At 42.4% G+C, this 26,493-nt stretch overlaps 1 protein-coding gene across 1 annotated transcript in view; it reads left to right on the forward strand.

Annotated features, from left to right (window-relative positions):
• LOC145403746 (gem-associated protein 5-like) overlaps positions 1–26,493 on the forward strand; it is a 410,271-nt gene that overhangs the window by 108,132 nt on the left and 275,646 nt on the right. The gene's annotated exons all lie outside the window — the stretch shown is intronic.

A 26,493-nucleotide genomic window follows, 5' to 3' on the forward strand; every position in this document is an offset into this window, starting at 1 on the left:
CTCAAAGACCATGACTTTACTCTTCCCTACATTCACCTTTAGATTCCGTTTCTTGCACACTCTCCCAAACTCATCCACCAAGCCTTGCAGCTCCCCTTTGTCTTCACTCAACAACACAGTGTCATCTGCAAACAACAGTACAGGGAGTTTCCAAACACTATCCTCTCTCACCAGGGCCACTCCAACATCCACTGCCCTACCTTGTACCTCTTTTATTACCCCATCCATGTACAGATTGAACAACCATGGAGACATGACACATCCCTGTTTCAACCCAACTTTCAAAGAGAAAAATTCACTTAGTTCACCATCCACACGCACTGCAGCCTTCGCACCATCGTACATACTCTCCACAGTATTCAACAACTTCCCATCTACTCCATATATTCTTAACACTTTCCACAATCCTTGTCTATCCACCCTGTCATATGCTTTCTCCAAATCCATGAAAGCCGCATACAACTTCTTTCCCTTTTCTAGAAACTTTTCCACTAAAGATCTAAGAATGAATATCTGATCTACACAACTTCTTCCCTTCCTAAAGCCTCCCTGTTCTTCTTCAACTAATTTCTCTGTTCTTTCTTTAACTCTCTCAATAAATATCCTACCATACACTTTTCCTATTATACTAAGAAGACAAATGCCCCTATGATTACCACACACTTCTTTTTCCTGTTTTCCTTTGTACAAGGGAATAATTATACCTGACTTCCAATCCTCCGGGACTCTACCTTCCTCCCAGGCCAATCTACACATCTTCCACATCCATTCTACTACTATCTCTCCCCCATGCTTCAGTATTTCACCACATGCTCCATTAATTCCTGGGGCTTTCCCCGATTTAACTTTCTTCATTGCTTCCACAACTTCTATCCTACTGATTTCTTCCTGTCTTCTCACCTCCCTCCTCCCAGCCATTCCCCAGCCACTTATACTCGCATTACTTCCATCCTCTACCTTCAACAATTCCTTAAAGTGTTCTCTCCATCTGCTCACTTTTTCTCCCTTCTCCACTAGTAATCTACCATTTTTATCTTTCACTCCCCTGTTAACTTCACTTCCACCCTGTCTTACTCTTTTCACCTCTTTCCAGAACATTTTCTTACAGTCCCTCCACTTTACACTCAAATTCCTTCCAAATTCCTCATCCACTCTCTTCTTACTCTCTCTTATTAATCTTTTCACCTCTCTCTTTCTTTCTGCATATAACTTTCTCTTCCGCCTCTCAACTTCTTCCACGCCCCTATTTCTCATCCATTCATTGTATGCTTTCTTCTTTTGTGCTACAGCCTGTTTCACCTCTTCACTCCACCACGCTGTTCCTTGCACCCCCCTCCGTCTTCTCTTCCTTCCACACACCACATCACATGCTACACATATTTATTCTGTAAATATCCTACACACACCTTCCATGTCTCCCATCTGCTCCAATTCATATTTGCCCAATCGTTCCTCCACTTCTCTCTTATACTGTGCCTTTTTCTCATCCTCTTGTAACCTTTCCACTCTCCTTGCAACTACCCCTTCCTCGCATCTTTCCCTTCTTCTATTCCTCCATCTTACTTGAATCCTAATTCTGACCACCACCAAGTAGTGGTCAGAAAGTCCACTCTCCCAACCTCCATAAGCTCTTGCATCCGTTACACATCTTCGCATCCTTTCATCCATACACACATAATCAATCATTGCCTTCCTTTCATTCAGTTCACCACCCACCCTTCTCATCACTCGCCATGTATACCTGTGGATTATATTATGCCTGAGGAGGGTATTGGCTATTACCAACCCCCTCCCAGCACAAATGTCCACTAACGCACTCCCATTCTCCTCTATCTCAGCAGGCACACCCCACTCACCAACTATTCCATCCACCTTCACATTCCCAACTTTACCATTCATATCACCGATCAAAAACACTCTCTCATTGCTTCCAAACTTTTCCATGCACACTTCTACATTTGTCCAGAACTCTTCTCCCACTCTTCTAGCACGATCTTGCGTTGGCGCATACACACACACAATCGCCTACATTTGTATTCCAACTTTCAACTTTACCCACACAATTCTTGACCCTACTGATCCATACTGTCTTATGCTCTTCTTCCATCTTTTACTCACAACTATACATACTCCTTCCTTTGCCCTCTCATTCTCACCTACTCCTGCACATGTACCCCATCCATACTTCCATTCTCTCACATGTTCTCCTCTCCATTTTGTTTCAGTTATTCCACATACATCCACTTTCGCCCCCTCAAGCACATGGACAATCTCTCTCTCTTTCACCTCATCATTCGCTCCCCTTACATTCCACGTAGCCATTTTCAAGTCCTTTGTCCGGTCCTGGGTCGTCATCGTTTGGTTAGTCCTTGTCCGAGGCTTCTTGTTTGTTTTTTTTAGTTAGTTGTTTTCTGGGGAGGGGCACTAACCCTCCGCCATCTTATTATGCGTAAAATATGTATACGGCATTACAGAAATGTGGTATAAATATTTTGCGGTGTTGCCAAAAAAGATGTACAGTAAAACCTCTATTCAAAACGGCACCCTAGGGGGCCCTGAGCATGCTGAAAGAAACGAAATTCCGTTAGATTGGGGCTTACACCTATTGATACCCCCAGAACTCATGCTAACACATTTTTAAGCATATATACATGTGCAGACATACAAAATCAATAAAAAAAATTTATATTTAGAGCAAAAGAAAGCAGGTAGGTGTGGTGTTGTAGTAAAATACTGTACAGTAATCCAGGTAAGTGCGGTACAGTAATCCAGATAAGTACAGTACAGTAATCCAAATAAGTACAGTACAGTTGAGTCTTCATAAAACACAAGACCGTTTGTGCAGAACCACGTGCAAAATCGATTTCATGCTAAAACGTGACATATATTTACATGTAAAATAGGGAGTTAGGTTCTAGGAGCCTCATATTTTTCTTTAAAAATATATTTAAAGATAGATTATTAGAAATACATCTGCCTTAAGATACAGAAGATTGTGTTGACATATAACCTCACCGACTGGACACATCGATGCATAGCTACTGCATTCTAACCTAACCTAACCTAACCGATTAGTTTTGCCCCCTAATACTCCCCATAAAAATTTTAATCACCAAGGATTGCCACTAAGCCTCTTGACAATCCTCATTAGAAATCAAGCATAAACTTGACCTAAACAACACTTGAATAATGGCCTTCCAGTAGAGTAGACTGTAGCACCAGTCGAACAGGGCAGTACTCCCGAGGTTGATGGCAAGCTGGTGATAGGGAGAGCTGGAGCTCCCGTTTCACCAACCCTCAGGACTTGATCCTGACCATCTCCTTTTGCTGAACATTTTCAGTGCATTCATTTACACAGAGAGTAGGTCAGCATGCTCTCATAATACCTCTACCTTCAACTGTCTACACCACACTACATGCGCATAACATATCACACCTTCTATTCATGTCTTTAGTAATGGCCGCTGCAATCTCACTATCAAGTGAGGTGGTACCTCGGATTACCACCACCGGCAGGGTAGGGCTGGCGGCACAGGGTCCTCCCGGTCGCCATCAAGTGACTGTGCCGGCAACGACTTGCTATTTCTGGGAGTGCTTGTCAGCGAAGAGATGACAGTGCGGCCTTATTCTTTACCAACATCCGCAGCCTTACCACAAATTTGAACTCAGTTCATTTTTTCCTTCAGTCCATATCCCCTTTAGCCCTTTTCCTCACAGAACCACGAATCTCACCCTCTACCGATATATCTCCATTTTGTTTTCCTGATTACCATCTCCTTACAAACTTCCGTAACAAGGGCGGCACCTATTGTTATATCAAATCCCAATATGCAATTGACACAATTTTAAACTTCACTTCATCCAGTTTTGATTACTCATTATATAAATTAAATTGTCAAAACATTACCAAATATATTTGTGTAGTTTATCGTTCCCCCAATGCTTCTTCGGAACCCAGTGTATTTGATTCCATATCCACTCAGTTGAGTAACCTTGACCTTGTCCTTGGCATCGAAATTACCATTTTGGGTGATTTTAACATACACAATGTTGAATGGTTATTGCATTCTGCCTGGACTGACGACGCTGGTCTAGAGTGCGAGCTGTTTGCGGAGTCGTTTAATCCCACCCAGTTGGTAAAGCAACCAACAAGAATACCTGATAATCCTGACCATAATGCCCATCTCTTGGATTTATTCTTGACAAATAATCCAGATCAGTACAGGATAGAGGTACTGTCACCACTTGGATCCTGTAACCACAATCTCATCAAAGCCTCATTAGTTAACCCTCCCACACCTCCCCGTTCTGAACCTGTCAGGGTGACCCGATGGCACTGTGACAGGGCAGACTGGGATGGATTTAGAAATCTTGCTGATGTTTCATGGCGGTCTTTCTTCTCTAGTGATCCCAGTTCTACCCAGTCCCACATTTGCGACTTAATACTAGCTGGTATGGAATTATTCATACCAAGTCAGCAGTTCACTAAAAGATCGAACTCTTCAAAATGCTTTGATGGCAATTGTGCCAGAGCAACAGCTCAAAAGTCATTAGCATATAACTCTTACTTAAAGTCAAAAACATCTGAATCACTCTCCCAATTTAAAATTGCTAGAAATCATGCAAAAGCTGTATTAAATCTATCTAAATCAAAATTTCTTCAAAAGCAAGCATCAAAATTACTTAACAACCCTAATGACAATAGAATATTCTGGTCAACTCTTAATTCTTTCAATAATAACCTTAACAAGTCATCTTCCATTCCCCCACTAAAATCTGCAGATGGCAACATTACAAATGGCCCACGTGGGAAAGCAGATATCTTTGCCATTACCTTTGCCAAAAACTCTACCATAGACGATACCAGTCAGAATATCCCAGTACTGGAACTTGATTCTCCCGAAATTGCCCCACTTAAAATACAGAAAAGATACGTAAAATCCATTCTAGACAATTTACCTACCAACAAAGCTCCAGGCCCAGATGGAATTCCGCCAATTGTTTTGAAAAAGTGTTCCCCTTAACTTGCCTCTGTCCTAGCCAAATTATTCAGACTATGCATACGTACTTCTTTATTCCCAAATTCATGGAAAGAAGCCAATATCCACCCAGTTCCGAAGAAGGGAAGTTTGTCTGACTCCTCCAATTACAGACCAATAGCTGTCACATCTTCTCTTGGTAAGGCATTTGAAACTTTAATTAATAAGCACATTGTTAAACATCTTGAATCCAACAACTTAATTAGTGATAGACAATACGGTTTTCGCCACAAAAGATCCACCATTGACATACTCAATCTCTTAACTCATACCATCCATCAATCAATTGATCTTTTTGGGGGAACTCATGCAGTAGCTCTTGATATCTCTAAAGCTTTCGACAGAGTATGGCACCGTTCCCTGCTGTCCAAACTCCCTTGCTATGGACTAACATCTTTTGTTCCTTTGATATCTTCATATCTTAGTGACAGGAAAATAAGAGTAAAAGTAAATGATTTATATTCCAAATTCCACTCAATTAACGCCGGCGTGCTGCAGGGATCAGTTCTGGCTCCAACCCTATTTCTGGTTCATAATACAGTAAAAGTCCTATTATTCGGCAGCTGATTGTTCGGTAGATCCGACATTTCGGCAGTTTTGAGAAGTAGTCCCATTTACGAAAATCATTGATTGTTCGGCAGATGTCTGGAATCATCTCGGCAGTCTAGGAAGTGTTATCTGTGGCTTGTAGGCCTAATGTTTCATTACACTTCTGTATGTTCACTAATTTCCATATTTTTATTCAGATTCAGATATAGTACTGTATTGATTACAATATTGAACAGTATCATACACTACAGTAACCACCCCCACCAAATTAGTGAGGGTTACTTTCCAAGCCCCCACGCTAATTCTTGAAATTCTTTTTCTTGATGCCTTCCTGAAAATGACACTTACCGGTAATTGAGTAGCCCATGAACCACTGACACTGTACTGCATTACCCATAAATAAATGTTGCTTGTTAAATCAGTTTTCCCGTTGTTTTTAACTGTACCGTTGTAACAGCCCTATTATTTTTATTCCTCAGCATAATGGTGGAAGGGACTGTCCTGTTTAACTAAACCTAACCTAACCAAGTTTAACTGTACCTAATAATTTAACCAAACCTAACCTAACCTAAAGTCAGAAAAATACTTAAAAATAAACTGGAGGAATATGAATTGCTAAGGTCTCTCTGATGAAAGTTAAACGTACATTTAGTGCTCATTCTTTTGTTTGTTTTTGTGCTTAACGTAGAGGAGAGAGCATTGATGCAAACAGTAATATATCCTATTAACCCCTTAATAACCTCCGGCACTGAACAACCTTTTACAGTACCGATGTCAGTGATGTTAAGTTAGTGTGAGGTATAAAGAAAACTGAACAATTATGGGGAGGGAACGAAGGTCACTGGTATGTTTACATGACTACGCTACGATTCCAAGCAGTTAGGCGGTCGGTTAATCTCAGATGTTTTCGCCCATTTGGTAAATACACCGTAACTTCATCAATCTTTCCGTGACTCATAGCGAATCATAGCATGGGTTTAGGAAGCTAAATAACACATTGCTAGGTGAGCCAGACGATTATCTTCCCATCTTTAAGAAAAATAAATTGATTTCAGAAGAGGGATTTAATTTCTTCCATTTTCTTATAAGATGTGAAGATAATCGTCTGGCGCACCTAGAAATGTGTTATTTAGCTTCCTAAACCCATGCTATGATTCGCTATGATTGACTGGAGAATTGATAAAGTTACGGTGCATTTACCAAATGGGCGAAAACATCTGAGATTAACTGACCCCCGGACTGCTTGGAATCGTAGCTTAGAGTTGTCTAAACATACCAGTGACCTTCGTCCCATTCCCATAATTGTTCACAGTTTTTCCATAGCTCACTAACTCGACATCGGTTCTGTAAAGGGTTGTTCAATGTCGGAGGTTATTAAGGGGTTCATGGAATACATTACTGTTTCCATCAGTACTCTCCTTTCACGTGTAAACAAAAAAACGAACAAAAGAGTGAGTGCTAAATGTAAGTTATAACTTTCATCAGAAAGACCTTACCAATTCAGATCCCTTTATTTTATGCAATTTTCCGTCTATTTTATTTTGTTTGGAAAAAGTACTGTATACAGTCCTCACTCCAAACATATTTGTAATAATATAAGTAGTGATGAGTTCACCAATACAAGTGATGTACTGAGCTGGTAGGTAATATTCCGTATCATTTCGGCCATCCAGGAAGTGTCATCTGACTTGTAGGCTTACTGTGTCATTACCCTTGTATATGTTCACTAATTTATATATATATATATATATATATATATATATATATATATATATATATAGATAGATTTCAGATTCAGGTAATAGTACTGTATTGATTGCAGTATTGTACAGTATACAGTACTCTCTCCAAACACAGTTGTAATACCGTACCATAAGTGGTGATGAGTGTTCACCAATATATTTAAGGTACTGAGTGGGTAGGTTTTTTATTATTCGGCAAATTTAATTTCTCGGCATCATCCTGGTCCCATAGATGCCGAATAATGGGACTTGTACTGTAATGATCTCTCATCTGTCACCCACAATCCCATTCACTCATATGCAGATGACTCAACACTACATAGTTCATTCACACTCAGACATCCATTTACAAAGTCTAATATCTGTACCTCTCAACTCAATACAGCCATCTCCATAAATCAAGATCTATCTACAATCAGTGAATGGGGACAAAACAACCTTGTCTCTTTTAATGCTAGTAAAACTAAATATATACAGTTTACTAACAGACAGATATTGCCAGATTTGTACATTACCTTCTGTGCTACTAATATTCCCATCTCCAAAAGTATTGAAATTCTTGGTTTCACATTGAACAGTGCCCTCAGCTGGTCCTTTTATGTCAGATCACTTCCTAAAACCACCGCAAAGAAAATTGGATTATTGTACAGAGTCCGTAACTTCTTCGCCGATGAGCAGTTAGCTATAATTTATAGGAGTCTGGAGCTAGCACTGTGGCTAGAGTGAGAAGTGGTTGGAAGAAGTTCAGGGAGCTCTTGCCTCTCCTGACATTGAGAGGACTCTCCCTACGTGCTAAGGGGTCTTTGTATGCAGCATGTGTTAGGAGCGTAATGCTGTATGGTAGTGAGACCTGGGCAGTGAAGGAGGAAGATATTCACTGGCTCAGACGTACAGAAATGACAGTGATTAGGTGGATTTGCAGTGCATCCCTGCGTCCAAGGCCTGGAGGGGCTGGGTTTACGATGGAAGAGTTGAGAGGTAGAATGGGACTGAAGTGTATTGGTGGTGTGATGAGGAGAGGTAGATTGAGATGGTTTGGACATGTGGAGGATGGGGGATGATAATTGGGCGAGGAAGGTGGGAAGTGTTAATATTGGGGGTGGGGTTTTGAGGGGTAGACCGAGAAAGACATGGGACGAGGTCATTAAGTGTGACCTCAGGGTTAAGAGACTGAACAGGGAGGCTGCGATGGATTGTGCAGCGTGAAGAGCCGCCATTAGGTGACCAAGGCCGACACATTCAAGCATGTTGGAGCCTTTAAAAACGAAAACGAAAAAGTCATGTGCTCTCTCAGCTTGAATATTGCTCACCCTTGGGGAATGGTTGTGGAGAGGTTGCATTAAGACAACTAGACAAAATTCAGAATAAAGCTGTTAGAATCATTAACAACCCTACCATTACATATAAACTACCTCCCCTGCAAGTAAGAAGGAATGTTGCCTCCCTTGCATTATTTCACAGATATTTTCTTTGAAAGCAGTGATAAGAAACAGGGAAGTGAGCATGGAAGTGAAAAAGTTACTACATGACAGTATTGTGATACCAACTCAAACGTATGGATGTGAAGCTTGGACGTTGTTGGAAGGACACAAGTCAAGAGTGAGAGCAGTGGAAATGAGTTATGTAAGAGGAGCCTGTGGAGTCACATGGAGAGACAGGCTGACGAATCAGGATATAAAGGAGCGTTGTTGTGTGGATGTGGATGTGATAGGAAGCGTTATGAGGAACACACTGAGGTGGTTTGGCCATGTGGAGAGAATGGAGGGTGAAAGACTGACGAAGAGAGTGTATGTGAATGAGGTGGAGGGGGGAAGAGGGAGGGGGAGGCTGAGGATGAGATGGAGGGATGGGGTGGAGAGGTATATGAGAGAGGGGTGTGTGAGTTGGGAGCAGGGCAGTGAAATGGCGGGGGACAGGGTGACTTGGAGGCGATTTGTTTGTGGCCACCCCAAATGGGATTGAGGCGTCTGGCAATAGATGGATAGATAGATTTTTTTGGCAAATGCTCAGACGAAGTTGCGTCCATGGTGCCACCTCTCCATGCCTTTCCTCGTGCTAAACGGGCATCTGGTAGCGCTTATGGCTGGAATGTCACTCAGCCATATTGCAGAACTTCTGCCTATCAGAATTCTTTCATTCCCCGAACTGCATCTCTCTGGAACTCGCTTCCCCAGAGTTGTTTTCCTCCAAATTTCAAGCCACAACTGTTCAAGTCTAACTGTTACAGATATTTTATGAACAGAGGACACCAGTAATCTGGTGTATGGATTATTTTTTTTTCTATTCTATCTATCTATCTATTGCCAGACGCCTCAATCCCGTTTGGGGTGGCCATAAACAAATCGCCTCCAAGTCGCCCTTTCCCCCGCCATTTCACTCCCCTGCTCCCAACTCACACCCCCCTCTCTCATATACCTCTCCACCCCATCTCTCCATCTCATCCTCGGCCTCCCCCTCCCTCTTTCCCCCTCCACCTCACTCACATACACTCTCTTCGTCAGTCTTTGACCCTCCATCCTCTCCACATGGCCAAACCACCTCAGTGTGTTCCTCATAACGCTTCCTATCACATCCACATCAACACCACAACGCTCCTTTATATCCTCATTCGTCAGCCTGTCTCTCCATGTGGCTCCACAGGCTCCTCTTAAATAACTCATTTCCACTGCTCTCACTCTTGACTTGTGTCCTTCCAACAATGTCCAAGCTTCACTTCCATACGTTAGAGTTGGTATCACAATACTCTCATGTAGTAACTTTTTCACTTCCATGCTCACTTCCCTGTTTCTTATCACTGCTTTCAAAGAACCAGCAACCTTTCTTCCCTGCTGTACCCTTTCAAGCACTTCACCCTCCAAACCTCCATCCTTACTCATCACACTACCCAAGTACTTAAACGTACTCACATTTTCCAATTTCTCACCATCCAACCTCGCTGTAAATTCACTGACTTCACCTCTCTCAAAGACCATCACTTTACTCTTCCCTACATTCACCTTTAGATTCCGTTTCTTACACACTCTCTCAAACTCATCCACCAAGCCTTGCAGCTCCCCTTCGTCTTCACTCAACAACACGGTATCATCTGCAAACAACAGTACATGGAGTTTCCAAACACTATCCTCTCTCACCAGGGCCACTCCAACATCCACTACCCTACCTTGTACCTCTTTTATTACCCCATCCATGTACAGATTGAACAACCCTGGAGACATGACACATCCCTGTTTCAACCCAACTTTCAAAGAGAAAAATTCACTTAGTTCACCATCCACACGCACTGCAGCCTTCGCACCATCGTACATACTCTTCACAGCATTCAACAACTTCCCATCTATTCCATATATTCTTAACACTTTCCACAATCCTGGTCTATCCACCCTGTCATATGCTTTCTCCAAATCCATGAAAGCCGCATACAAATCCATGAAAGCCGCATACAACTTCTTTCCCTTCTCTAGAAACTTTTCCACTAAAGATCTGAGAATGAATATCTGATCTACACAACCTCTTCCCTTCCTAAAGCCTCCCTGTTCTTCTCCAACTAATTTCTCTGTTCTTTCTCTAACTCTGTCAATAAATATCCTACCATACACTTTTCCTATTATACTAAGAAGACAAATGCCCCTATGATTACCACACACTTCTTTTTCCCCTTTTCCTTTGTACAAGGGAATAATTATACCTGACTTCCAATCCTCCGGGACTCTACCTTCCTCCCAGGCCAATCTGCACATCTTCCACATCCATTCTACTAATATCTCTCCCCCATGCTTCAGCATTTCACCACACACTGCATCAATTCCTTGGGCTTTCCCTGATTTAACTTTCTTCATTGCTTCCACAACTTCTATCCTACTGATTTCTTCCTGTCTCCTCACCTCCCTCCTTCTTCCAGCCATTCCCCAGCCACTTATACTCGCATTACTTCCATCCTCCACGTTCAACAATTCCTTAAAGTGTTCTCTCCATCTGCTCACTTTTTTTCCCTTCTCCACTAGTAATCTACCATTTTTATCTTTCACTCCCCTGTTAACTTCACTTCCACCCTGTCTTACTCTTTTCACCTCTTTCCAGAACATTTTCTTACAGTCCCTCCACTTTACACTCAAATTCCTTCCAAATTCCTCATCCACTCTCTTCTTACTCTCTCTTACTAATCTTTTCACCTCTCTCTTTCTTTCTACATATAACTCTCTCTTCCGCCTCTCAACTTCTTCCACGCCCCTATTTCTCATCCATTCATTGTATGCTTTCTTCTTTTGTGTCACAGCCCGTTTCACCTCTCCAGTCCACCACGCTGTTCCTTGCACCCCCCTCCGTCTTCTCTTCCTTCCACACACCACATCACATGCTGCACATATTTCTTCTGTAAATATTCTACACACACCTTCCACGTCCCCCATCTGCTCCAACTCATATTTGCCCAATCGTTCCTCCACTTCTCTCTTATACTCTGCCTTTTTCTCATCCTCTTGTAGCCTTTTCACTCTCCTTGCAACTACTCCTTCCTCTCGTCTTTCCCTTCTTCTATTCCTCCGTCTTACTTGAACTTTAACTCTGGCCACCACCAAGTAGTGGTCAGAAAGTCCACTCCCCCAACCTCTATAAACTTTTGCATCCAATATACATCTCTTTTGTTTTTCCTTCCTCCGTTCTGTTATTTATAAAAAAAAAAAAAAAAAAAGAAGAAAAAAAAAAAAAAGAAAGAAAATGCATATTTCGTCATGATTCACTTTCGGTACTAAAAAAAAAAAAATGCAGTGTGAAACTTTTTGAAAGCTGTTAGTCATCAACAATAAAGGAAAAAAAAAATAACTATAAAGAAGTCATCAGGATAGAGTGATTGCGTATCTTACTTCTCAGATACACACGAATGCAGAAATTGTGAAAAATAAACAAGTCAGTATAATTTGTATGACAGTATAATTCACAAGAACTGAATTCAAATAATTATTTTGCCTAACTGTTTATGTCAACACGTAGTGTCTTCACGTATCGTAAGATCCAAATTTACTTGACCAAAGATCATCGGTTTATGATAAAAATATTAAGCACAAAGCCTTTTTTTCTTCTTTTTTTCACACTTGTAACACTAAAGATGAATACATGAATTTTACAGCTCCATCATTAACATTTTTTTTTTCCAACAAAGAAAACTGTCCACATGTTAAACATCCAAGACTCATTTTGTCTCTCTGATCGTTTGCATTTAAGCTGCAACACTAAACACCACTTTGTCCAACAATTTTACATTTTCATTTAGAATAAATGCTTTTCTTGTGTTCATAGCACTTTCAGGGTGCTTAGGCATAACTAAAGTTAGTTTGGAACCACGTGCTCAGTTATGAGAGGAAACGAGGAGCAAGGAAATAAGCAAATAAACTTATCACAGCGACTGTTCACACAACACTGAGGTAGGCAGCAGGATGTGCCTGGTGGTATGGGAGTCATGTGGGTCGATTGGGTTGAGGAAACCAATCAGTGACTGACAGAAGCATAACACATGAGTTATATCTGGAAATTCAGTACCAAAACACTCATTTCCCACAGTTTCTCTCGCTCAGTTGAATGGTATTACCGTGTTATTATATAATTGTGGGAGAAATTAAATGCTCGTGTTATTGTAAGATCGTTGTTTCATTTGGTCTTAAATCATGGCTCTACTGTACAGTAATCCAGGTAAGAACAGTAATCCAGGTAAGTTAGTTGGAGTAAAATAGATGGCACTACGTAAATAAGTTCACTAAGTTATGAAGTCTGTAACACTATTTCTTAAATCTAATCGTACATGCTAATTTTTTTTCACTTTGGGGTCAGGCTAGGCGGGAGGAAGACTAGGTGAGCATAAACATACCCAGTTGGCGGGAAACTGCAAACTGACGATTGAGATGCAAGCCCGCCACATTTGAATTTCTTTATAATTTTTACCCATTTTGGGGGAATTTTAAAATTTTTTTTGCATAAATATTCCTCGGGAGATTTGTGCTGTTAGTTTGGGGTTGCCGTTAGAATGAATGCCGTTAAATCGAGGTTTTATTGTAGTCACTTTTATTGGCTTTACCTTATTTCTGGGGTGGGTAATAATGTCACAATTATGATTCTAAGATAATGTCCACTCACTCAATGTAGTGCTGCTCTCGGGTGTCTGCCCCTGTCCTCTCCTCCATCCTTCTTTCCTTCCATCTTCTTCTATCTTTCTTTCTTTCGTTCTTTCCTTGTCCTTCTGCCTATGGGTAACTTTTCACTCCCCTTCTGTCTTTCATTCCTTCATTCTTTCCTCTTTCTTCTGCCTATAGGTGACTCTACATTGAGTGACAAGCCAAATGGTTTCCTGTACACCAGGAAACTATTTACTATGCTGGGTGGTAACCATATAACCAAATTTTGGCACCTGGTGGTTTAGTGGGTAATAATTGTGTTCCAGTCGGATTGAGCCGGTGAAGGTTTAGATCCAAGGGGTGGTTGGGGTTTATTGCTCACGTAATGCCACTCAGGGATGAGTGAGGTTGGTCACTCTCATCTTAAATGTCAGGACCAACTGCATAGCCTCGGGCTCCTACGCTGCTCATGGGGCAACGTAGGATTGGATGATGGAAGGATGGATGGATAGATAATGTGCTGGAATATAAGTAAAAATATGCCAATTTCTTAGTTAAAAAAAAAATAATACGTTAAACCGCCGTGAGCAGCAACACTCACACAGACCCAGTCTAAACCGGCCAGAGCTGCTTGTGTCACTTTCCTTTGTTTCCTTGACTCAGAGCTCATCTGGTGACATATGTAAAACAATAAGAAATATTTTTAGATATAATTAGATACAATAAAAACAAAATAAAGAAATGAAAGCGTAAGTTTATAGCAGTCACTCATAAGAGAAACAAAATTCCCCAGGGTGAAGCACATCTCCCCCCAGGAGAGAGAGAGAAAGATAGCGAGGGGGAGGGAGGGCAGGCCAGGGACAGTGTTGAGTGCATTGTCAAGGTGAGGGAGAGATGGAGAAAGGGAGGGAAGGAAGGAGGGAGAGAATGATTGAATGAAAACAAATGATGGCACCACAACAGCAAGGTCATCTGGCGCCATATGTAAAACAATAATAGTTTTAAATATAATTATATCTAATAAAAACAAAATAAAGAAATGAAAGCACAAGTTATAACAGTCACTCATAAAAGTAACAAAATTCCCCAGGGTGATTCACATCTCCCCCCAGGAGAGAGAAAGAGAGGGAGGGAGAGAGAGAGAGAGGGGGGGGGAGGGCATTGCAGGTATGGAAAACGTGGCAACGCTATACAGAGATTCGTACCACACCCTAGCTGCCAGTTTAGAGTTGTCATTCCATAGTGTATGTTCCCCCTAAGACAAGAGCATGGGAGGATGATGATGAATATCAGATGTTGTTGTCAGATATGGCTAGATATTTACAGAAAATGATTGAGAAAAGCAACAATATAATTTTAATTGATGACTTTAACTGTAAAGAGGTGGACTGGGAGGAATGGGACTCAGGAGGCAGCAAAGATTTGTGGGGCTCTGTATTATTAAATATAACAATGAACAATGTGATGATGCAGTGGGTCAGAGAAGAGACATGGTTCCAAGGTGAGGACACATCAACAAGATTAGATTTACTGTTTACTAAAGAACCCGATGTAATAGAAACTTTGATATATCTGTGTCCTGTAGGGAAAAGTGATCATGTTGTCATTAAGTTCCAGATGATAATAGGGAACGTGGAGCCAAGAGACGAGTTTTATAGGCAGGGAAGATGCAACTTTGGGAAAGCAAATTTTACAGGATTGAGAAAATTTTTCAAAAATGCGGATTGGAGAAAATTCAGAGAAACAAGAGAGATACAGAGGAAGTGGAATATCTTTCTAGACCTCTATAATTCGGGAGTGGAAAAATTTGTACCAAGAGTAAGGGGGAAAGAAAATGGGAAAAAGGAATGGTTTAATAGAAGGTGTATGATATCAAAAAAAGAGAGACACTGGATGGAACAACTGGAGAAAGAGAGGTAATAACAGAACAAAGGAAGAATCTAAAAGAACTGGAAATGAATACACAAGAATACGTAGAGAGGAAGAAAGAAATTTTGAAAAAGGTATAATACACTAATGTAAGAATGAACCAAAACTATTTTATAGATTTGTCATTGGCAAACTGAACCAAAAGGAAGGCTTCACCAAACTAAAAGTAGAAGGAGAGGTCTATAAAGATGCGGCAATGCAAGATGAAATAATGAACATATGTTTCCAATCGGTTTCCACTAATGAAAAGGAGTTTGTGGAAGGGGGGGAGAGTGACTAGAAATGTAGTGATAAAAGATATAAAAGTGGAAGTACAGGAAGTGTATAAATTACTGGAAACTCGAGATGTAAAGAAAGCCCCAGGACCGGATGGACTCTCTAATTGGGTACTGAAGAAATGCAGAGAACAACTGGCGGATAAGGTTCATAGTTTAATTGTGTGTTCTCTGGAAGGGGGGAAAGTGCCTCGGGAATGGAAGAGAGCAAATGTGGTACTAGTGTATAAGGGAGGAAACAAAGAAGAACCCCTGAATTATAGCCCAGTGTCCTTAAACCAGCATGGTCACAAAATTGTGTGAGAGAATTCTGAAAGATAGATGGATAAAATATCTGGAGGAGGTGAACATTTTGGCTGAAAGTCAGTTCGAATTCAGAAGTGGAAGGTCATGTGTTTCCAACTTGTTGAGCTTTTACTCAAGAGCGATTGACGTGCTACAGGAGGGAGACGGTTGGGTGGATTGTGTGTATTTTGATTTGGAGAAAGCCTTCAACAAGGTACCCCATAAGCTACTAATGTGGAAATTGGAGCACATAGGAGGACTTAAGGTTAAGCTTCTGGAGTGGATGAGAGATATCTTGAGAGACAGACAAATGAGGACAGTAATAAAGGATAGGATGTCTGGATGGAGGGAAGTAACAAGTGGAGCCCCATAGGGCTCGGTGTTGGCGCCAGTAATGTTCCTAATTTACGTAAATGTTATGGTAGGTTTTTTTTTTTTTTTTTTTTTTTTTTTTTTAAATGCGAGGAAGAAGGAACCAAAGGCCATGAGCCCGCAGTAACAGTTCCCTCCAAGAGAAAAACAAAATACAATAGAGAGCCAAATTCAAGATCCGATCATTTTGAGATGCCTGGACACACTCCGTTTGAAAGACTGGAGATCATAGGCAGCAGGAAATACAGACAGAGGGAGACAGTTCCAGAGTTGACCTGTTGCATAAATGAAAGACTGGGAGTAACGGCTAACTCTTGCATTAGAGAGCTGGACAGAAAAGGGATGAGAGTTTGCTGCCAGACAGGTGCTACGCGCCCGTCATAGAGGTGGAGGAATGCAAGCAAACAGTTCAGAGGAGCAGTGACCATTAAAGTAGCGATAGAAAAGAGATAAAGATGCAACAGTGCGGCGAAGAGACAGAGGTTGAAGGGAGTCAGTAAGAGGAGGAGAGTTAATGAGACGAAAAGCCTTTGACTCCACCCTATTGAGAAGAGCTGTATGTGGGGAGCCTCCCCACACATGAGAGTTGTACTCCACACAGGGGCAGATAAACCCCTGTATAGAGTCAACAATTGTGCAGGGGTAAAGAAAGAGCGGAGTCGGCTTAGCGCACCCAATCTCTTGGAAGCAGATTTTACAAGAGATGTAATATGATCTTTCTAAGATAAGTCCCGAGTAAATGAAATCCCAAGCATGTTCAAGGATGGTGCAGGATTAAGCTGAATATTATTAAACATTAGTGGGTATACCTGTGGAAGATTTTGTCGGGTTGATAGGTGTAAGAACTGAGTCTTAGATGCATTAAAAACAACCATATTATTTTTACCCCAGTCAGAGATACGAGCTAAGTCAGACATTAGGTGTGCCATAGCCTCATCCCTTGTTTGTTGAAGTAACTGTTGAGATGGGCGTTGCGAGAACCGAATGGAAAGGTGAAGGGTGGAGTCATCAGCGTATGAGTGGATAGGGTTAGATGTTCAGTTTAGAAGATCATTGATGAATAAAAGAAAGAGAGTTGGTGATAGGACAGAGCCCTGAGGAACACCACTGTTGATAGATCTAGGAGAAGAATGATGGCCGTCTACAACAGCGGCTATGGAACGACCAGAAAGGAAGCTAGCGATGAAGGCACAGATAGAAGGATAGGAACCGTAGGAGGGCAGTTTGGAAATTAAAGATTTATGCCAGACTCGATCGTAAGCCTTTGAGATGTCAAGTGCAATGGCAAAGCTTTCACCAAAGTCCCGAAAGGAGGATGACCGGGAGTCTGAAAGGTAGGTGAGAAGATCGCCAGTGGAGCGTCCCTGACGGAACCCGTATTGACGATCGGAAAGAAGGTTGTGATAGGAAAGATGCCTTAAAAATTTTCTATTGATAATTGACTCGAAAACTTTTGAAATACAGGACGTTAAAGCAATTGGACGATAGTTGGAGGGTTGGGAGTGGTCACCCTTCTTTGGGACTGGCTGAATGAGAGCAAACTTCCAGCAAGAAGGAAAGGTACAAGTTGACAGACAAAGGCGAAAGAGTTTGCCTAGGCAGGGTGTAAGCACAGAAGCACAGTTCTCGAGAATAACAGGAGGGACCCCATCAGGCCCATATGCCTTGTTAGTACTGAGGCCAGTGATGGCAGAAAATACATCAGCTGAAGAAATTTTAATGTCAGCCATGAGGAAGTCAGAGAGGGGAAGCGATGGAGGAACAGCACCGGAATCGTCTAAGGTGGAATTGGAGGAGAAAGTCTGTGCGAAGAGATCTGCTTTATTAGTAGAAGAAATAGCTACAGAACCATCAGAGTAGAAAAGAGGAGGGAAGGATGATGAGGTAAAGTTGTTAGAAAGGTTTTTGGCAAGGTGCCAGAAGGAGTGGGAAGAGTTTGAGTTGGAGAGTTGAGAGCATTTAGTATGGATGAAATTATCATTAGCAGAGCGAAGAACAGACTTAGCACAATTCCGGGCAGAAACGTAAAGATGATGTGATTCAGGGGTGGGTTGGCTCAGGTGCCTTTTGTAGGCCCTCTCCTTGTTGCGGACAGCATTAGAACAAGCGTGATTAAACCAAGGCTTTCTTGCGTTAGTCAAAGGATATGAGAAAGAAATGTATGCTTCCATGCCCGAGAGAATAACCTCAGTAATGCGCAAGGCACACTTAGATGGCTCACGGCCATGGAAGCAATAATCATTCCAGGGAAAATCAAAGAAGTACTGCCTGAGGGCCTCCCAGTCCGCGGCTCCAAAATGCCGCAGACGACGTTTCCCTGGAGGGTCCACAGGCCGTACCAGAGTGATAGGACAGGTTAAGGTAATAAGGTTGTGATCGGAGGAGACCAACGGAGAGAAAAGATTAACAAAGTAAGCAGAAGGATTAGTTGTGAGGAAGAGGTCAAGTATGTTGGAGCTCTCTCCAAGGCGGTCAGGGATATGGGTAGGGTGCTGTACAAGCTGCTCTAGGTCATTAAGGATAGAAAAGATGTAGACTTGTTCACCAGGTGGATCAGTAAAAGGAGGGGAGAGCCGAAGGTGGTGGTGAACATTGAAATCTCCTAGAATGGAGATTTCAGAGAAAGGAAAAATGGATAGAATGTGTTCCATCATAGAAGTAAGATAGTCGAAGAATTTTTGATAGTCAGTAGAATTAGGGGATAAGTAAACAGCACAGATATATTTAGTCAGAGAATGACAGGAAAGCCGAAGCCAGAGTGTAGAGAATTCAGAAGAATCGAGTTCAGGAACACGAGAGCAAGATAAGTCGTTGCGTATATATACACAACAGCCACCTTTGGCTTTGAAATGAGTATAGAGAAAGTAGGAGGATACAGAAAAGGGTTTTCTGTCAGTTGCCTCAGACAGCTGAGTCTCAGTTAGAAAAAGAAGGTGAGGTTTAGAGTAGGAGAGGTGGTGCTCTACAGAGCGAAAGTTAGAGGAAAGGCCGCGAATGTTGCAGAAATGAAGAAGAAGAGAGTCAGACAGTGGTTCCAGGCACCTTGAGTCGTCACCGGGAGAGGGGCGGATGGTGGGGGCATTTATGGTCCCCCCCCCTGGGGTCTCCGAGGCTTGATGATGAGACGCCATTTTAGTGAATTTTGAATAGGAAGTGTAGTGTGTACTGTGCATGTAGTTTGGTGTAGATAGTTAGAGAAATCTGTACTGGAGAGCATGCTGGCCTACTCTCTCTGTAACTGAGACACTGAAAAAGTTCAGGAAAGGGGGATGGTCAGGAACTAGTCCTGAGGGCTGATGAAACGGGAACTCCAGCACTCCCTGTCATCAGCTTTCCATCCACCTCGGGAGTACTGCCCTGCTCGACTGGTGCTACAGTCTACTCCTCTGAAATGAACAGTTATGCAAGTCTATTTGCTGGTAATGCAAAGATCTTGAGGAAAGTACAAGTTGAGGAAGACTGTAAAATGCTGCAAGAGGACCTGGTTAGGATACATGATTGGAGCCAGATGTGGGAAATGAAATTCAACGCAAAGAAATGTAAAATATTCGAAGTGGATAAAAGTACGAAGAGGCCATCACTGAATTATTTGATGGGTAATGAACCAGTCACATAAGCAAGAGAAGAGAAAGATTTGGGAGTGCTGGTCCAGGATAGTTTGTCACCTGAAAAACACATTAACAAGACAGAGAGACATATAAACTCTTGACTAACATGAGAGTAACATTTCATTACATGGATGAGATGATGAAAAAATTGATAGTGGTCATGATCCACCTCAGGTTAGAATGTGCAGCAGTAGTGTGGTCCCTACACAAAAAGAAAGATATGAATAAGATTGAGAGAATACAAAGAACAGCAACCAAGATGGTCCCTAGCCTGGCATAATTTTCATGCATAGAGAGGCTGGAAAATCTGGATCTGCCTTCCTTAGAGGAAAGGAGAGAGAGGGGGGAACATGATTGCAGTGTTCAGGGCGATGATGGGAGTAGATAAAATTGACAGAGAAGATCTGTTTTGGGGGGATACGAAAATAACAGGAGGACACAGAATGAAACAGAAGAAGCCAAGCTACTTGAAGGATATCAAGAAATATAGTTTTCCTTATAGATGCATAGACCTGTGGAGTAGCCTGGACAAAGAGATCATCCAGTCTAAAAACTTAAATGAGTATAAAGCAAAATTTGACGTTTGAGAAACAGAGATGGGACCCACCGAGCTTAGCTCACTTCCTGTATATCACACCTAGGTAAATACAACCAGGTAAATACACACACACACACACACACACACACACACACACATTAGACAAGCAGGGGTGGGGGAGAGTGGGGGAATGAAGTGGGAGACAACCTGGGGTGGGGGGAATGAGGGGGAGATGGAGGGAGACATGCCTGACAGTACTGTGGTGGTGGGATGGAGGAGAAATGTGGGGTTGGGGGAGAGGAGAAGGGATGGAGGGAGGACAGGAGGACCAGGAGAACCTTCTTTCAAACTTAGGGAGAGGGGGGATGTTGGACTAGCGAGACAAGGGACATTCAGATTGTTCAGATTTTGGGAATATTCCCCCATTTCTTGTGTTCGGTCGGTTATCAGAGCCCCAGCTAACGGGGTATGGGTGTGTGTGTGTGTGTGTGTGTGTGTGTGTGTGTGTGTTTGTACATATATATATGTATGTATATGTGTATATATATATATATATATATATATAAATATATATATATACGGTACATCCCCACAGTACGCAATCCCTCTTGTATGCGATGACCTATTTGTGTGTTTTTTTTTTAGTGTATTTTTTATTAGTACTCGAATTGAACTCCTTGTAAGTGAGATGGGAGGCGAAGAGTGGCCCAATTCCAGGGTTACCCCGAGTACACGACATTGCCCCTCCAAGAAGCGATAATGGTTACTTACTCTCTGCCCACCTTGTGACCTCGATGCTGCTCACTTGTCACGTGATGCCCATATGCGCCGCTTGGAGGGTGGTGAGGTGGGAGTCCCAGCAGAGGATACACACGCGCACAGAGGGTACACTCGCTGTTCCAGGTACGTCCCCGTGTACTCTGAGGCTATTTTTTCTGTGAGCCAAGATGTCTGCCCCCTCCTCCAGGAAGAAGAAGTGCATCACCCATGCCATGAAGATGCAAGTCATTAGGAAGAAGATGAGTATGAAGGGTAACATGGCCATTGGCAAGGAACTAGACTTGGCAGAATTGTCCGTGCGAACTATATGGGCTAACAAGGAGGCCATAAAGAAGACTGTGAAGACATGGGACGGCGGCATTGGACGGGAGAAGCAGGCTGACCAACCAGGCTATAATTCTTATTGAGTGGTACCTGGCTACATTTATCCTGAGGAAGGGGAAGGAAGGAATTCCACTGAACAGGCACTACATCAGGGACCAGGCCAAGATTTTCTACAAAGCTGCAACTCTGAAGCTCGCTCTTAAGGAACCATTTAAAGCCTCCGTGGGATGGCTTTGCCGCTTTCAGAAGAGGAAGGAGCTAAGTCTCATTCGGCTCATGGGGGAGCGTGCATTAGCGGATGAAATGGCGGCCAGGGATTATCCAGCCATCCTAAAGGGGATAATCGACGAGGGCGGCAACAGCAGGGACCAAATTTATAACATTGATGAAACAACGTCTTACTACAAGGCTGTGCCGAAGTGTACTTATATTAGTAAGCACCAGCGCCAGGCCCGGGGCAGAAAAATCGACAAGAGCAGGATACAAGTCATGTTTGCCGTGAACTTATAAGGCTCACACAAGATGTGGCCTGTTGTGGTGCATACTGCAGCACACCCCAGATGTTACAAGAATCTGTGCTGCATGGATGACAGCAGGGTATACTGGTACAGCAACTCCAATGGTTGGATGACAAGCATCATCATTTCCGAGTGACTGTTGCGGCATTTCATCCCTGATGCCAAGGCATAATCCCGGGAACTTGGCATCCCCTTCAAGGTGCTGCTCATCCTTGATAATGCCCCAAGTCATCCAACCTGGCTAGCAGACCTTATTAAGGAATGCAAGATCGTTTTTCTGCCCCCAAGAACAACCTCTCTCATTCAACCACTAGACCAGGAGTTGATTGCAACGGTCAAGCAGCTATACCACCAACGCCTCCACCCCCACCTGCCACCCTCCCACCATTCCCTCACCCCCACCCCCACACTAATCCCCCATCTCCACCCTACCCCGTACTGCCTCCCACAAACCCCCCAACATATCACACCTGCCGATTATGCCTGTCCTGAGCGTATGTCATGCTGTTCTGATGCCCATCTGTAAGGGGTTAAACAAGAAATCACTGCAGTTACACTGAATTCAGGGAGAGAATGGTGGGTACAATGAAAGGGCTGAATGGATTGATGTCATGAACGGCACTGTTGTGTGAGCAGGGTGGGTGGCATTTGTGGGTGGAGAAGGTGGGTGACCATGGTTGGTAGGCAAGATGGGTTGTTGGAATGTGTGGGTTGCCAGGGTGGCTGAGAAGATTGTGTGGCTGGGGTGCTCTGTGTGGGTGGTTGGGCTGGTGGGTTGGGTGGTTAGGTGAGTTCATTGTGGGTAGATATGTTGGGTGGCATTGTTAGATGATCTTGGTGGATGACATTTGTGTGTGGGCTGGGTGGATGACTGAGATTGATGTGCTTGGTGGGTCACACAGGTGGTTGGGAAGGGTGAGTGTTGGATGGGTTGAATGAGCAGGTGGATGAGAGGATGGATGAATATGTAGCTCCTCACATTACAAGGCTAGTAGTCATATAATTTGTCGCTATTAATTAGATTTTAGTACATTGTTTACAAGACAAATTAATATTTGGAATAAAATTCTGTACAGCTGGGTCATTCAATTGAAATCTGCCAAAGCCTCAGTATAATTATTTCTCACAGAGCTGTAGGTGGATGTATGTATGAATAGTAGAATGAATTACTGTATACTAATATTACATGTGGCAAGATATGAGAGAGTGAAGCTTCAGATCTCTGATCCATTCACCTAACAAGTCCATGGTTTTGTGGGGATATGGAGGGGGAGTTGGGAGGTGGACATGTGTGATTAACCTGCCCTCTTGTGGCAGACCACCCTGTCCCCTTATTAGTGTTCGTTGATGTACTGGTTCACTATACAACCAAGAAGTTGTTTAAACATTATGAACTGCAGTCATTGCATGATCAGAGTTAATTACCTCGGAATGTTGGACATCAGCAGAGTGGGTCATACTCAGTTTCATTTCCCTGACCACCCAGACTGATGAGATAGCAGAAGGCAGGGATGTGCAGGCTTTGCCAACTCCTCAAATGTCAAGAATGGTACATACAGTCAAAGGGGTGACTTTTCCCTCCTTGATGAACTAGTCTGTGTTGATGTCATGTTGATGTCATTTGAATATGTTGATGTCACTTAAACAGGAATTGTCTTCTGGTTAGTTCATTCATTCATTCATTCTTTTTTCATCATCTAATCCTGTGTTGGCCCATGAGGAGCGTAGGGGAGCCTGGGTCTAGGCAAGTTGGTCCTGATATTTAAGATGAGAGTGACCAGCCTCACTTGTCCTTGAGTGGCATTACGTTAGCAGTAAACCCCAACCACCCCTTGGATATAAACCTGGCCTGGCTCAATCCAACTGGAGCATCTTAATTGTCCACTAAACCACCAGGCACCATAATTTGGTTATATGGTTACCACCCAGCATAGTAAATGGTTTCCTTGTGTACAGGGAACCATTTGGTGTGTCTCTTAGTGTAGAGTCACCTGGAGACAGAAGGAAAAAGAAAGAATGGAGAAAAGAAATACATAAGAGGAAGGATGGAAAGAAGGAAGAGAGGAAGGGCAGGCACCCGAGAGCAGCAGTGTTGCCCCTTGAGGCATGTAGGAGTCTGGGGTTAGGCAAGTTGGTCCTGATATTTAACATGAAAGTGACAAGTCTCAGTCATCTCTGAGTGGCATTACATGAGCAGTAAACCCCAACCACTCCTCGGATATAAACCTGCACCCAGCTCAATCCGAGTGGGGCGCCTTAATTGCCCACTAAACCACCAGGCACAATAATTTGGTTGTATGGTTACCACTCAGCATAGTAAATGGTTTCCTGGTGTACAGGAAACCATTTGGCTTGTCACTCATTGTAGAGTCACTCATAGACAGAAGGAATGAAGGAAGGACAACCAAAAGAGGAAGGATGGAAAGATGGAAGGAAGAAAGGAACGGGGAGGCATTTGAGAGCAGCACTACATCAGGTGAGTGGATGGTGAGTGCCCGCACCAACCACGCTCTGGTTAGTTTATTACGGTATGTAAATTTCACATCAGTACACGTTTTGTTTATGTTTGTGATAATTACAGTTTTGGTCCTCACCCTGGCTTAGGCTGGAAAAGAAGGTCTGGGTAATGATGATGATGATGATGATACAATTACTGTAACCATAAAGAGAATTGATTGTAAAATTATATTTCAATAAAAATTGTACAAGTAACGTTTTCACTTTTTTGGTAACATCTCATGATCATATTTTCTATAACAGCACATCAGTTATTAGCGGTAATCAAAGTTGCTGGGTATGGTTAAGATTCTTATCTATATGAAGCACTCCTTGATTGAACCAGTCAAATCATAGACTCACTGAAATTACTTATGCCAACTAAAAGAGGGTTAGCATTGCAATAACATTCCTCTTGCAACTTTTAAAAATCTATGTAACATCCAAATTAAAACATATAAACAATCCTACTGTGGTATGATGTAGAGTGAAGTGTTGGTTATATAGCTTGTTAAAATCTCATGTTAAATGTCAAGACCAACTTGCCTAGCCTCGGGCCCCTACGTTCCTCATGGGGCAACGTAGGATTGGATGATGGATGGGTGGATGAAAAACCATTTGTTAATATTGCATACTTTTGCAGATATAACTAAGAGTATTTCAGTAACTTGTCTTCAAATTTAATGTTCCTCACGATGGAATGACCCACCACCCTCTCTGAGCTTCTAAAATCTGCAGGGCAAAAAACAGCTCCATCTTGTGCAGTGCATGTAATAAGTTGGTGCATCAGAGATGTCATGGTATTAGAGGTAGACTATGAAGTAATGCTGATTTCATGTGTGTGGAATGTCGGGAGAGCTTCTAGAGATTGTCAGGCATGAAAGGATTGATCTTGCTGGTGAGTCCCTTGAGTGTGTGGAAGAGTTTTGTTATTTAGCAGACATGCTGTGTGCTGGAGGTGGGGCTCTAGCTAGCTCTTTGGCTAGGGTAAGGAGTGATTGGAGGAAGATTAGAGAGCTGCTGCCTCTCCGGACATTGAGAGGGTTCTGCCTCCATGCTAAGGGATCTTTGTATGCAGCATGTGTTAGGAGTGTAATGCTGTATGGTAGTGAGACTAGATCAGCAAAGGGAGAAGATATTCATAACCCAAATGTACAGGGATGACAGTGATTAGATCGATGCATAATGTGTCCTTGAATGCGAGGCTTGAGGGAGGAGGTTTATGATTAATGAGTTGAGAGGAAGGGTTAGACCGGAGTATACTGGTGTTGTGGTGAGGAGACATAGTTTGAGATGGTTTGGACATGTGAAGAGGATGGAGGATGAGAGAAGTGTGAATGTCAGGGGTAGGATTGTGAGAGGAAGATGGAAAAAGACTCGGGATAAGGTCATAGAATGTGACGTCAGGGATCAGGGATTGAATAGGGAGGCTGCCAGAGATTGAGCAACGTGGAGAGCTCCCCTTAAGTGACCAAGGCTGATGCATGCAAGCATATTGTTAAACAATACGATACGAAAAACCAAAATGAGGCAAGACCTCAGATTTTGCATACTACTTTAAACAGTAATGATGTCCTTTTTCAGATAGCAAGAGGAAAGCACGATTTATAAACTTTGGAAAAAATATGCTTTTATTTTTGTGCATAGGAGGAGATGACCAAAATTGCTTAGCCTTATACTATAGGTTAAACCTGTGATGTATAGATGCATACTGTTTAGACTTAAACAAAAGCTTATGAAAGCAGCACATGATATACACAAAAAATCCATAAAGATCATTTTAGTATGTGATATGCAAAAAAAAAAAAAAAAAAAAAAAAAAAAAACATTAAGGTAACATGTCCATTCATTTCTTCAACATTTAATCATACCAATCAGTGGAATATCAGTTTTACTAACCATAGTTATCTGTGTAGTTCAGTCTAACCTTTTCCTGT

Source organism: Coenobita brevimanus, chromosome 61, assembly GCF_032717465.1.
Source record: "Coenobita brevimanus isolate Jiangsu-jjx chromosome 61, ASM3271746v2, whole genome shotgun sequence".
In the NCBI taxonomy this organism is placed as follows: domain Eukaryota; kingdom Metazoa; phylum Arthropoda; class Malacostraca; order Decapoda; family Coenobitidae; genus Coenobita; species Coenobita brevimanus.